This window comes from Nycticebus coucang, chromosome 8, assembly GCF_027406575.1.
Source record: "Nycticebus coucang isolate mNycCou1 chromosome 8, mNycCou1.pri, whole genome shotgun sequence".
Taxonomy (NCBI): domain Eukaryota; kingdom Metazoa; phylum Chordata; class Mammalia; order Primates; family Lorisidae; genus Nycticebus; species Nycticebus coucang.
Genome location: NC_069787.1, coordinates 60,664,038 through 60,677,676, shown reverse-complemented (window position 1 = coordinate 60,677,676; position 13,639 = coordinate 60,664,038). Strand labels below are relative to the sequence as shown.

The window sequence follows — 13,639 nt, the reverse complement described above, 5'->3', positions numbered from 1 at the left end:
ACCCTTTTTGGCATGTTGCCAGTATTTTTTTCTGTGTTTTATTTGTATATTGATTTTTTTTAAAAATAATGAGTTAAAGAATTTTGTTTTAGTTTTTGTAAGTTTTGTGTTTTAACCATTTTTAATTTTTATGTAATCAAATATGTATTGTTCTGTGTAAATTTTTATCTTTAATATTTAAAATTAAAAATATACATACAATTTTAATTGATCTAGGATTTTAAATGTTAGTTTGAGGACATATGTTTTGTATTTTCTTTATAGAGCTCAATGTGCATACGGACCACAATCATGAATGTAAAGGGAAGAACACTGGAATTGTTTCCAGGTGACTATGATCTTGAGTTTCAGCTTCTGCATTTGTGAAATGAAAATATTGGTCTGGTTCGGTGCTTTTAATTCAGTGTTTTGTTCATGAACCACAGTAAGAGATGAAATTTAAATCAGCCTGGGAAACACATACACATGTATATGTATGTATATATGTATATATAACACATACATAATATATGTGTTTTACTTTTTGTGTGTCATGCCACTATGCAATGCCAGATCATTGAAAATAAATCTGCTCTGTGCAACTCACTTTGCTTTCACTAAGGAGGTATTACCATTTGAGAAATCACTGATCTACGGGATCTTTACTTGGACACTTAGATGCACTGTGGCTGACCAGATAACAGATGCAAATAACTTACCATGTTAGCTAATTAGAGGGCCTGGGTCCTATCTAAAGGCATTCAAATTAAAATAAAGCAAAACACAAGATCTTGTTGATGAACAAACATTTTCAGGTGGAATTCCGCCTTCTCATTTTGGTCCCTAACCTAGTCTAGAGGTAAAAAAAAAAAAAAAATATATATATATATATATATATATATATATGCGCAACAAGCTTGTATTTATAGCACTGTCAACTTGCTACAAAATGCTTTAAATCGTTCACAGACAGTGGAAACAGATGATACTTTGAATAGTATCTTTGAGCCTTCTTTTTACCTTATTGCTCTTATTTGGCTCCATGACTATTTCTGGCCATGAAAATTTGTGGTAAAGTGGCCTCACTCACTTTTTCTGATTTGATGAGAAATGATACCTGTGATAGGATCTGAGAAGAAAAATGTAAAAAGATTATTCTTGATACCTGAGTTACTCTGAAGACTGATTATAGGGGAAATGAACTTTGTTTCTTCCATGTCAAGCTAAGGTAATGATGAGCTATCCCAGCAAGTATGTGCAAAAACAGAAGATGCTGATGAATAACCATTGAAAAATCATATTGGAAAAGTTTAGTGTCATTAAAGGAATACAACAGTAGTTGGATACGTATTGAATCTTTTGCGTATGTGTTTGCACACAAAATTATTTTTATGGCTTGATTTTCTGGTTTTGGGGACAAGGTTATAGATACCTCCAAGAGAGATTCTGTGATGTATAATCATTAAGACTTATTTTGGTGACTTGGGTAATTGTAAATAGAACCATGGAGCCATTAGGCTCCAGATGGGACTTTAATCTGGCTTCTGATTGAACGGAGTATCCTTGTAGAGTCTCTAAGCATCTGTTTTGGAAATATATATGACATTATTCAAAATTTGTACAAATTAACCCACCCTTGGGTTATAATTCAATTTTTCTTTATTGAGAAATGAATTATGAACAGTTTTATGCAATGTAGTGAAACTAGCCTATACCCATTATTTCTGTGTTTATTAAATGGTCATTTAGATTTTTGGGATTGAACTCTTAATGGATTTAAGAAAACTTATATTAGATTTTTTAAAATTACAATTAGTTTATAAAATGTGAAGCTATAAATAGCTTTCCCCTAGGTTTTTTTTTAATTATTATTATTCTTTTTTATTTTTTTAGGCAGAGTCTCATTCTGCTGCCCTAAGCTAGAGTACTGTGGTTTCAGCCTAGCTAATAGCAACCTTAGACTCTTAAATTCAGGCAGTTCTTCTGCTCAGCCTTCTGAGTGGCTGGCATTATAGGTGCCTACCACAATGTCATCTAATTTTTCTATTTTTATTTTAGTAGAGGTGGTTGTCTCACTTTTGCATAGGCTGGTGTTGAACTTTTGGGCTCAAGGCCTTGGCTGGTACTTTGGGCTCCTAGAATGCTAGGATAATAGGTATGGACCACTGTACCCAGGCATGGGTACTTATTTCTGATAGACTATTTAAAAAATGCTAATAGTGGTTTCACTTTTGAATAGTAGAATCCTCTAAATAATCTGCCTTATTCCAGAATGAAGTGTATTTTTTCCCATAATGAAAACTTCTTAGGTAGGGTAGGCTGTGGGACTTGATTGCTAAACACTGTGGGTAGGAACAAATACCAGCTTGATTTTCTGTCTTTTCTTCTTTTGTCTTCAGGCTGGTTATCTTTCATGTTCACAGGTTGGCTACCATCAGCAGCTGGAACAACAAGCATCCTTTAGTACCAGCAAAGAAAAAAGAATTTTTCTCTTCACTGTAGACTAAGAGTTCTTTCCTTCTGTTTTCTTAGTCCCATTCAAATCACATTGTCTACCTCTGAACCAGTTACAATCACCATCTACTGTTTGGTTTAATTAAGTCTGGGTTTCTGAACCAGTTGCTAGCAAGAACTATGGTATTAGGGAGTTTGGTGATTCAGGGTCTGTTCTTGGAGGTGAGAGAAGTCTAGAAAGGTCAGCCTCTCCTGAATTGTGGGAGAGGAAAGATAAAAATGGCTGTTGTATCTGAAGTGAGTTGAATGGAATGTCTACAGTGAGCATTACAAAAGTTCTTACCCATTCCTTGATGAAGGTATTAGTTTCTTTTCTCTCCTTGTATTTTTTTATTAGTAGTATGGCTTTTAATAATTTTCCTATTTACAGAAGACAGAAATTAAAATTATATTGTGGGTAGAAATAATAGGTATTTTATAGTTGCCTGGGCTTTTCTTGTTATGTAGAGACTAGAAAATTTATAAATATTACCTGACACAGATGAAGTATAAGGAGATTGCATTATTAAATAAATGTTAATCTTATTTTTTCAAGAAACTGTTATACATCATTACTATTTGCCCCTTCCCCAGAGGAAGGCAGTATAATTCTGACAGCCCACAATCCTCAGCAGCCTGCCCTGCCATGTGTAGCTAAAGTTTGTTTTTTTTTTTTTTTAGACTGCTGTATAATTTGCATAGAAGGCTGAGAATGAGTATTGGAAATGAAGGTTTTGAATTCATGGCAGAAAGATCTTATCCTGGATTTATCCTGGAAATACTGAAAATAGTGCTATTTAGGAGAAAATTTCTCAAGGGGTACTGGAGCACTTGCAAATTTTAGGTTTCCATCAACAAACCCTAGATGGTACTATTTTTTTTTTTTTATTAAATCATAGCTGTGTACATTAATGCAATCATGGGGTACAATGTGCTGATTTTATATACAATTTGAAATATTTTGGTCGAACTGGTTAACATAGCCTTCATGGCATTTTGTTAGTTATTGTGTTAAGACATTTATATTCTGCATTTAGTAAGTTTCACCTGTATCTTTCTTTCTTTTTTTTTTTTTTGTGGAGACAGAGTCTCACTTTATGGCCCTCGGTAGAGTGCCGTGGCCTCACCCAGCTCACAGCAACCTCCAACTCCTGGGCTTAAGCGATTCTCTTGCCTCAGCCTCCCAAGTAGCTGGGACTACAGGCGCCCGCCACAACGTCCGGCTATTTTTTTTTTTTTTTTGGTTGCAGTTTGGCCGGGGCTGGGTTTGAACCTGCCACCCTCGGTATATGGGGCCAGCGCCCTACCTGGGGCCGGCGCCCTACCGACTGAGCCACAGGTGCCGCCCTCACCTGTATCTTTCTAAGATGCACCGTAGGTGTCGTTCAATTACCCTCCCTCCACCTAACCTCCCGCTTTCCCTCTCCTTCCTTGTCCCTTTCCCCATATTCTTGTGTTGTAGTATGGTTATAGTTTTCATATGAAAGCCATAAATTAGTTTGATAGTAGGGCTGAGTACATTGGATACTTTTTCTTCCATTCTTGGGATACTTTGCTAAGAAGAATATTTTCCAGCTCCCTAGATGGTACTATTTGCAGATTTTCTTGAAGGGTGAAAGGTATTCTCAGTTCATCCTCTGTAGAAAGCTAATTAGCAAAAAACAGGTTCTTGCGTACCTTTTTATGCTATCTGATACCACACATAAGCAAAAAAGTCCTCACAAAATCGGTATACGACCTGCTAAATACCCCTGCTACGGGGTTTTACCATACTGAATACTGTAGGCAATGGTAAGACAATGGTACATTTTTGTGTATCTAAACATACCATACAAATAGAAAGGCTCAGTTATAAATTTAGTATTACAATCTTATGGGACCACTGTTCTTTATGCAGTTTGTCATGGACTGAAAAGTTGTTATAAAGCACATTATATTCTTGCATAAAATAGCTGGATTTTCAGCAGTGAAATATGCTGAATTTTTTTTGTTGTTAATAAATTAGATTTGCAGAAAGCATTAACTGAAAAAGCTGGTTATGAGGGAATAAGGTAGGTTTTTAGATTTTAAAATCTATCTGGGAAAGAGCAGATGCAGAGATGTAAAGACTTTAAAGAGGCAGAATGACTGATAGGCTTGCAAGCCTTGGCCACTACCTGATTCACTACTGGTGCAGCTAAAGAAATGTCTGTACTTCCAAAGCAATCTTCAGATTGAATGTAGTCCCCATTAAAATACCAACATCATTCTTTTCAAGATTTTGAAAAAATAATTCTCTGTTTTGTATGAAACCAGAAATAAACGCCATATAGCCAAGGCAATTCTTACTAATAGAAACAAAGCCAGAGGCATCAGCCTGCCAGATTTGTCGCTGTACTACAAGGCCATAGTGATCAAAACAGCACCATGAAATGAAACCCACATCTTACAGCCATCTAATCTTTGATAAACCAAACAAGAACATACACTGGGGGAAAGAAACCCTATTTAGTAAATGGTGCTGGGAGAACTGGATAACCACATGTAAAAGACTGAAATTGTACGCACACCTTTCTCCACTCACTAAAATTGATTCAAGATGGATAAAAAATCTAAATCTAAGGCATGAATCAATAAAAATCCTTGAAGAAAATGTGGGGAAAACACTTGAAGTTATTGGACTGGGGGAAAGAATTTATGAAGAAGACTTCCGTGGCAATTGCAACTATAACAAAAATAAACAAATGAGACTTCATTAAACTGGAAAACTTCTGTACAGCTAAGGAGACAACAACCAAAGCAAATAGACAGCTATCAGAATGAGAAAAGATATCTGCATATTATGAATCAGACAAGAGCTTGATAACTAGGGTTTATAAAGAACTCAAACTAATCCACATGAAAAAAAGCTAACAACCCCATATATCAATGGGCAAGAGACATGAATAGAACCTTCTCTAAAGAAGACAGACGAATGGCTAACAAACATATGAAAAAATGTTCATCATCCCTATATATTAGAGAAATGCAAATCAAAACCACCCTAAGATACCACCTAACCCCAGTGAGAATGGCCCACATCACAAAATCTCAAAACTGCAGACGCTGGCATGGATGTGGGGACATGGGAACACTTTTACACTGCTGGTGGGACTGCAAACTAATACAACACTTTTGGAAGAAAGTATGGAGAATCCTCAAACAACTCAATCTAGACCTCCCATTTGATTATGCAGTTCCATTACTAGGCATCTACCCAGAAGAAAGAAAATCATTTTATCGTAAGGACCTTTGCACTGTTTCTTGCAGGTCAATGTACAATAGCCAAACTCTGGAAACCACCTAAATGCCCACCAATCCAGAAATGAATTGAGAAGCTGTGGTATATGTATACCATGGAATACTATTTAGCCACTAAAAAAAAAACAATAGAGGCTTTACATCTTTTTTATTAACCTGGATGGAGTTGAAACATAGTAAAGCATCACAAGAATAGAGAAGCAAGAATCCAGTGTACTCAATTCTTATATGAGGACAGTTGATGACCTTGTACATGGTGGGAGGTGGGGGTAAGGGGAATCAGAGAAAGGGAAGGAGGGAGGAGGTTGGGGGGCGCACCACCTCTTGGAGGTGGGACATAATTATGAGAGGGACTTTACCTAACAAATGCAATCAATGTAACCTGCTTCTCTGTACCCTCAATGAATCCTCAACAATTAAAAAAAAAAAAAGGCCATTGATTATGGGGATTGGATTGATCTGCCATCATTGTCTAATAAAAGGAAAAACCCAAACTGTGAAGTTGATAGTTGGAAGGTTTTTAATATTCTGGTTTCTATCTCTCTATATCGAGACTTATGCAGGAAGTTGCACACGGATACTCCAGATTTTCTTTGTAGGTGGAATAGTGATTAAGGTATGGACATGAGGCTGGGCATGATGGCTCATGCCTGTAATTGTAGCACTCTTGAGAGGCTGAGGGGGTTGTATCACTTGAGCTTAGGAGTTGAAGACCAGACTGAGCAAGAGCATGACCCCATCTCTGCTAAAAACAAAAACAATCTAGCTGGTTGTGGTGGGTGAGGGAAGAGGATCACTTGAGCCCAAGAGATGGAGGCTGCTGTAAGGTATGATGGCACCATAGCACTTAACCCATGGCAATGGAATAAGACTGTCTCCCCCCAAAAAAAACAAAAAAACAAAGATATGGACTTGAGTAGAAAAAAAACAACAACAACAAAGATATGGACTTGAGCAGACAGTGTTTAAATTCTGGTCTTATTAACTTGTATGTTGTGGGGCAAGTTTCTGTCAGAATTCAGTTTCTAATCAGTATGGCTAAAGGCCAGCCTTGGAGCCTAGTAAATTCATAGGGCAGGGGTGAGAAACCTACAGCCTTAAAGGCCACATGTGGTGTTGTAAGTCATTAAACGTGGCCTTTTTGCCTGAATTCAAATTTTGTAGAACAGTCCTTTTATCAATTATTTTTGTTCATTTCCTATATTTTAATTTTATTTTGAAAACAAACATATTTAAAATACCAGAGAATAAAATAAGTTTCAAGGATATAATCCTTCAATTGACCAGTGCAATTACAACATTTGTAAGCTGTAGGGCTAGATTAGTGATTTTCAATTGGTGTGCTGTGAGAGGATCTTCGATGTTGTGTAAACATTTTTAAAGGTGATTAATACATTATTTTTGAAAGAGGTTCAAAATGTAGTAAGTATATTCTTTTTTTACTGTTTTTTTTTTTGATCAGCATAATTTAAGTGCACCACAGAAATTTAGAGGTTCAAATATGCTGTGAAATAAAGGGTTGAAAAACACTGAGCTAGATTGATGGCGGCTCTGCTCATGATTTAGTTCTGTCTTCCTCCCCCTGATTCGTGCCACTACTGCACGAGGCTGGTTGGTGAGAGTGTATGGGGGCTGAGTGTGCCAGTTTATTATCAGCTTTTGACAATAGTACACTGTGTTTCTGTTTGAAGTGGAATTTGTGAGTAGTTGCACAGCTCAACAGTATTTTTAAATTCTGTCTGCTTAACAGCTTATGTCAAAGAAGACTAAGAGAACACTGAAGAAAACAGATTTTTTAATGGGAATTGGGAGTTGCAATATCATCTTGTTTCTGCTAAAGATAAGATGATTTGCTTGCTTTATGGTAATGCAATATCAACATTAAAGAAAGTCAGTGCTCATCAGCATTCTATCACTCATACGGACCACAAATATTTTAAATTGGAGATATAAAAGGTTGTATTGCAAAAATTAAAAAGATGAAAAGCAACAGTAAGAAATTAAAAAGAATTAAGAAATTGAAAAGATGAAGCAACAATAAGAAATAATGACACTGAAGCTACTTGTAATGTAGCTTATACACTTGGGAAAAAAGGGAAGCCATTTGGTGGTGCAGAAATTGTGAAAGGGTACATTGTCAAAATTGTAGAATGCTTAGACACCAATTACATTTCAGAATGCAAACAACTGCCTCTTTCGAAGAGAACCATAACTACTCGGCAGCATGAATTAGGTTTCAACTTAAGGAACAACTTCATGCAATACTTCAAAAGGAAAATATATATTATTCGTTTTGGATTAATCAGCTGATACTACTGACTTGTTGCAGATTTTATATTTTATTTGGGACATAACAGATTTTCTTCACTATCAAAAGTTACTTGCTATAGGCGTTCTTTGAACAGAACATGAGGAATAGGTATCTTCAGCAACTTTCAGGATAAATTTTGTGAAGTTGTACTGAATTTGGTAAATTTAGTGAGTATGTATGGATGGTGTACCTTCCTTGACAGGGAGACATGGAGGGTTTATTGCACAGATTAAAAAAAAGTATTAACAGATCTAGATCCTCTCATTTCTTTTCATTGTATCTTGAATCAGCAAAATCCCTGTCCCAAAGCTATTATTTTAAGTGCCATTTTGCAACAAGTCGTAAGTATTTTTTTTCTTAATTGAGACGGTGTCAATTTTTTTGTTTTTTTTTTGTTTTTTTTTGTTTTTTTTTTGGCTGGAGCTGGGTTTGAACCCGCCACCTCCGAGTCTCACTTTGTCACCCTCGGTATGACGTAGTGTCATAGCTCAGAGCAACCTCAAACTCTTAGGCTCAAGAGATTCTCTTGCCTCAGCCTCCCAAGTAGCTCAGACTACAGGAGCCCACAATAACGCTCAGCTAATATTATTTTATTTTATTTTTTTCTTTTAGCAGGCCTGGGCCGGGTATGAACCGATCAACCTTGGAGCATGTGGCCGGCGCCCTAACCACTGAGCTATGGGTATCCAACCAATTTGTAAGTATTGTTAATTCTATTTTCCAAATGCAACACAGTATTGTCTGTTTTGTACTATGCTAAAGTTGAATGATGTATCCAGTGTAAATTTGCCCTTTCATTCTAAAGTGCTTCAGCTACCTCAGGGACATGTGTTAGCCAAACTTTTATCTCTCTGAGAACAGATAGATTTTATGAAGAACATAACCAGCAATGTGAATTTTTGAAAGAAGATGTCTGTAGGAATATTAACATTTCTGTGTGATAGGTCAAATCAGACTGACTTGAATATTTCTTTGCAAAGTAAAAGGAAGTCTATATATGATATGTGAAAAGGCTTTTTTGAAAACACTTTTTTTTTTTTTTTTTGAGACAGAGTCTCTCTTTGTTGCCCCCAGTAGAGTGCCCGGGAGTCATAGCCTTCAGCAACCTCTAACTCCTGGGCTCAAGCCATTCTCTTTCTTCAGCCTCCCAAGTAGCTGAGAGTATAGGCGCCTGCCACAACGCCTGGCTGTTTTTCGAGATGGGATCTTGCTATAGCTCAGGCTGGTTTCGAACTCATGAGCTCAGCCTCCCAAAGTGCTGAGATTACAGGCTTGAGCCACCATGCCTAGCCCTGAAAACAGTTCTTCAAAAGAAAATTTCAGATGAATATTTTCAAAGGTCTTTGATGAGTAGGAAGGACACATGCAAAGTATTTGAAGAATACTCTTAAGTTGTCATAGACCTATTAATTGGAGAATACAATGAAAGTTTCACTGACTTTGAGAATCATGACATCACACTCAAATTAGCATTTCAGGCTCACCTAACCTAGTTGTTATCACTAAGGCACCTAAATTGATTGGGCTCTCAATAGATGACATTTTAAAGTAATTGTTTGATGCTAAGAAAGATCCAGTTAATATATGGAAAAATGCGGTAGAATACTCACCCCTTTGGCAACATGCCCAAACAATGCTTTCATGTTTTTCAACCATTTATTGCTTTGAATCTACGTTCTCCTACCTACCCCAAATCAAGACACCTTAAGGTCACAAATGACTAATACCCACCTACAGAATCACCTGAAACTGTGGACCTTCATGCTGCAACCAAATTTTTAAATGCTTTCTAACAAAAAGCAAGCACAAAGAAGTCATTGCAAGATTAAAATAAACAACCTTGTAATTTTTTGTAATTACTAAGTAAATATAGTAGTTATATTTTTATAAAATAATATACATATTTAAGTTTATCTAATTGATGTTTCTTAAATGCAGCCTTATCTGATTACAGCTAAATCCATGTGGCCTTACAACATGAAAAGGTTCCCCATTTCTGCCATGGGGTAATGACTGCCTTCACATGACACCTTTTGGGAGCCAGACATTATATTGCTCCTTAACAAATTTATACTTCATCCCAGCATGCTTGAACTGTTCCCTTATTTGAGTGTGTGTGTGTGTGTGTGTGTATAATCTGTATGTTTGATGGTAACCAAAATATCTAGTTCATCTTTTTCTAGTGAAAAAATATATCAAGGTAGGGCGACACCTGTGGCCCAAAGGAGTAGGGCGCTGGCCCCATATGCTGGAGGTGGCAAATTCAAACCCAGCCCCGGCCAACAACTGCCCCCCTACCACCCCCCCCCCATATATATATATATATATGAAGGTATATGAAATGCATTTTGCATACAAAGTTGGGATATATTAAAAAAGAAATATTTGACATATACTGGAGTGAGCTTGAGTGTAGGGTTGGGTCACCTTTATTTCTGTTCACTTTGGATTGTGTTTGCAAAGAGTGTGTGAAGTTAGTTCAAGTTTAAGAGATGTGTGTGGACATCAGGAAGAATAGCAGGGGCTTTATGGGAATCTGAGAATAGGCCTTGGTTTTAAGATTATAGGAAGTGGTTTTAGTTTCAAGGCAACATGTCAAAACAAACCTTTGTCTTTATTCTATATGCCATTTGTCTACCAACAGGAGTTTTTTACCATGTTATTTTTGGCTTGCATTGTTACTTTTCTGCTGTAGCAACCAAGGCAGAAGTCATTTCCCCAGAGATTATTAGTTCAAATTGTTTGAGAGGCACAGAGAACCTCAAGCAGCACGTCCTTTCATGTTAGGTGGTGAAGGTTCTCGTGTACTGATGAACTTGAGCCTGGTACCTGCCCAAGGTCCAGTTCATTATTGCTGATGTGGTATAGAGCTGGGCAGCCATGGTGGGGATGCTGGATTCAAAGCAGCTTCTTTTAGAAAGTGATTATAATTGCCAGTTTCAGGAAAGTATGCTGGTCTAGAGGGGCTGAGAAAATGGATCCTTTTATCTAAATGCTGGTCCAGAGGAAGGCTGTTGTTTCAATACAGAAATACACTATGTCATTTATTATATATTATATGTGTTAGTTTCCTAGAGCTACTATAACAGTACCATAGATTAGGTGGTTTAAAAAGTAGAAATTTATTGTCTTGTAGTAGTAGAGGGCTAGAAACATGAAATCAAGGTGTCAGCGGGGTTGGTTCCTTCTGGGAGTGAACAGTCTATGGTTTTTAAAACAGTTATTTAAGTATCTCTGTTTTTCTAGTACAAGTTGAGTATCTTTTATCCAGAATGCTTGGAATCAGAAGTGTTTCGAAGTTTGGGTTTTGAAATGTTTGCTTCAGTGAGCGTTTCCTTTGAGTGTCATATCAGTGCTTAGAAAGTTTTATATTTTCAGATTAGGGCTACTCATCCTGTAATTAGTAGATTTAATGATTATGATTGTTTTAGTGGTATAAGTATTATAACTATGTAATTACATATAGTATTTGGATGTCATGTTAAGTATAATTAATAAAATTGGAACATTTACAAAATTTACATCAGTGGGTATCATTTTAAAAATTGGTCCTTTTTGTCAGTGTATACATTTTCAAGAGAATAAGTTTTCATAGGAAGGTGCCTTCCACGGAAGGTGCCAACTCTTGGATGGTATGGCACCTAAGAGTTTTATGTCCAGGTACAAACTGATTTAAGTTAATTATAAGTCAAAATCACACTCCACTGTTCTGTTTTGTTGTAGGATTCAGTCGAGGAACTTACCTTACATTTAGTTATATTTTATCTTTAGCCTCCCCTGTGTGTGGTAGTTCTTCAGTCTTTGCGTATCTTTCATAACTTTGAGACTTTTTGAAAATTACTGGTCAGTTATGTTGTAGATTTATTTGGTATTTTTCTCATGACTAGATTGAAGTTATACATTATTGGGAAGGAAACTACAGAGGTTAGTTCTCTGGTATACTCAGTGCATCATACCAGTGGTACTTGATGCCTTATAACTGGTGATGTGGGAGCTTTATTATCTATTTATTCAGGTGAGAGTCATGTAACATAAAATCAACTATTTAAAAGTGTGCAACCCACCATGTCTGTCTAGTTCCAAAACATTTTCATCACCTCAAAAGGGAACTTGTATCCATTAATCAGTTGTTCTTCATTCTCCCTTTCCTCCATGGATTTACTCTAAGTAACTATACAGAGTCAGAACATAGAGAGGAAGGGAGTGCATTCTGTGTGTCCGGCTCATAATCTATGTTCTGACTCTATGGGTTTATCCCTTTATCAAAAGATAAAGGATTTAATTGACCTTTGTGCATGGCTTTTTTTACTTAGCACAGTGTTTTTTAAGGTTCATCCACATCTTTAGCATATATCAATACTTCAGTTCTTTCTATGGCTCAATAATACCTTATTATTTGTCTATGCTGCAGTTTATCCACTTATCCCTTAATGGACAACTGGGCTGTTTCTGTCTTTTGGTTATTTTATATAGTGCTGCAGTGAACATATATGTACATTTATTTGTTGAATTGCTGGGTCGTATAATTCTAACAAACTTTATGGTTCAGGCATTCTTTTAATTCTTCTGGTTTTTATTTGATTGAAAAAACATAATTCTATGATAGAATTATCAGGGAACCACAAAATTCAGAGCGAAAATAGTCTTGTACATTTTAAATGTCAGAGTGCGTTAACGTTTTAAAACCAGAAATATTTGTCATTCTGATTAAGCTACATTTTTCTGGACTTGATTGTTGACAGACTACATATTTTCCCCTTTATACTGATAACCAGATACAGTGCTAGAGTCCATGAATTTATTGTGTCTTAAGTGTTATCAGTTGATGTTGTATTGTTTTGTACTTATTTTGGACAGTTTATCTTCCAACATACAGGAACTTTACTAGTTTGAGGAAAGATCTATACACTATACCTAAAGAATAGTTTAAGAAAGTTTTTCATACTTTTAGATATTTTATTATTTTAGATTTGAGATTTTTGATGTAGTTTGAACCTTCCTTTGTAATGATTTATTTTCACATGATAGATAAATATGTTGTAGTATTGATTCTTTTAAAATGTTGTCTACTTTTTCATATAGCAGAGAATTGAGAGAAGGTAGTTCTAATAGAAACTTGTGATAAGGTGGCAAATGAGAATAGAAAGTCCTATACTTAAGACTAGGTCAGGTTAGTAAAGGCTGTTCTTAAGTTCAGTTTTCCTTAATCTTGAGAGACAAGAAATGTGTGTGTAGTTTGTTCTTTGGTGGTTTAAAAACAAGTCATTGGTCTCAGGTCATCTTGTTCAAGAAGGCCAGTTTCTTTTATGTTGAAACTGCATTGACCCAGGAAATCTCCTTTCCCATGTAATAGGAAGTCCTGTGGGCCTGATACCGTCTCATTTTTTCATTCTCATTTTGAGGCTTTCAGGCACAGTCAGCGGGGCCTTGAATCCTGTAACCCAATGGGCTTTCCTGGAGTTGGAAGGAAAATTTGGAGTTTTTAAGGATAAGAAGTAAATGAATAGACAGAATATTGAGCAATAATTTGAAACTGCAGAAACCTTTTTGTTTCTATTAATTCTGAAAAATCAAGCA

The 13,639-nt window shown here is 36.2% G+C and overlaps 1 protein-coding gene across 22 annotated transcripts in view; it reads left to right on the top strand.

Moving 5' to 3' along the window:
* The window catches only part of TBC1D5 (TBC1 domain family member 5), a 584,642-nt gene that overhangs the window by 99,259 nt on the left and 471,744 nt on the right, over positions 1-13,639 (top strand). For 14 of the 22 annotated variants that reach the window (XM_053598465.1, XM_053598448.1, XM_053598445.1 and 11 more), the window contains 2 exons: positions 265-328; positions 8,675-8,759. The exons of 1 other annotated variant lie outside the window; for it this stretch is intronic. The gene's annotated coding sequence lies outside the window, so the exon portion shown is untranslated. Of the gene's footprint in view, positions 1-264; positions 329-3,153; positions 3,341-8,674; positions 8,760-13,639 lie in introns of all 22 variants that reach the window. 7 more of the 22 variants (XM_053598446.1, XM_053598456.1, XM_053598457.1 and 4 more) reach the window with 4 other exon arrangements.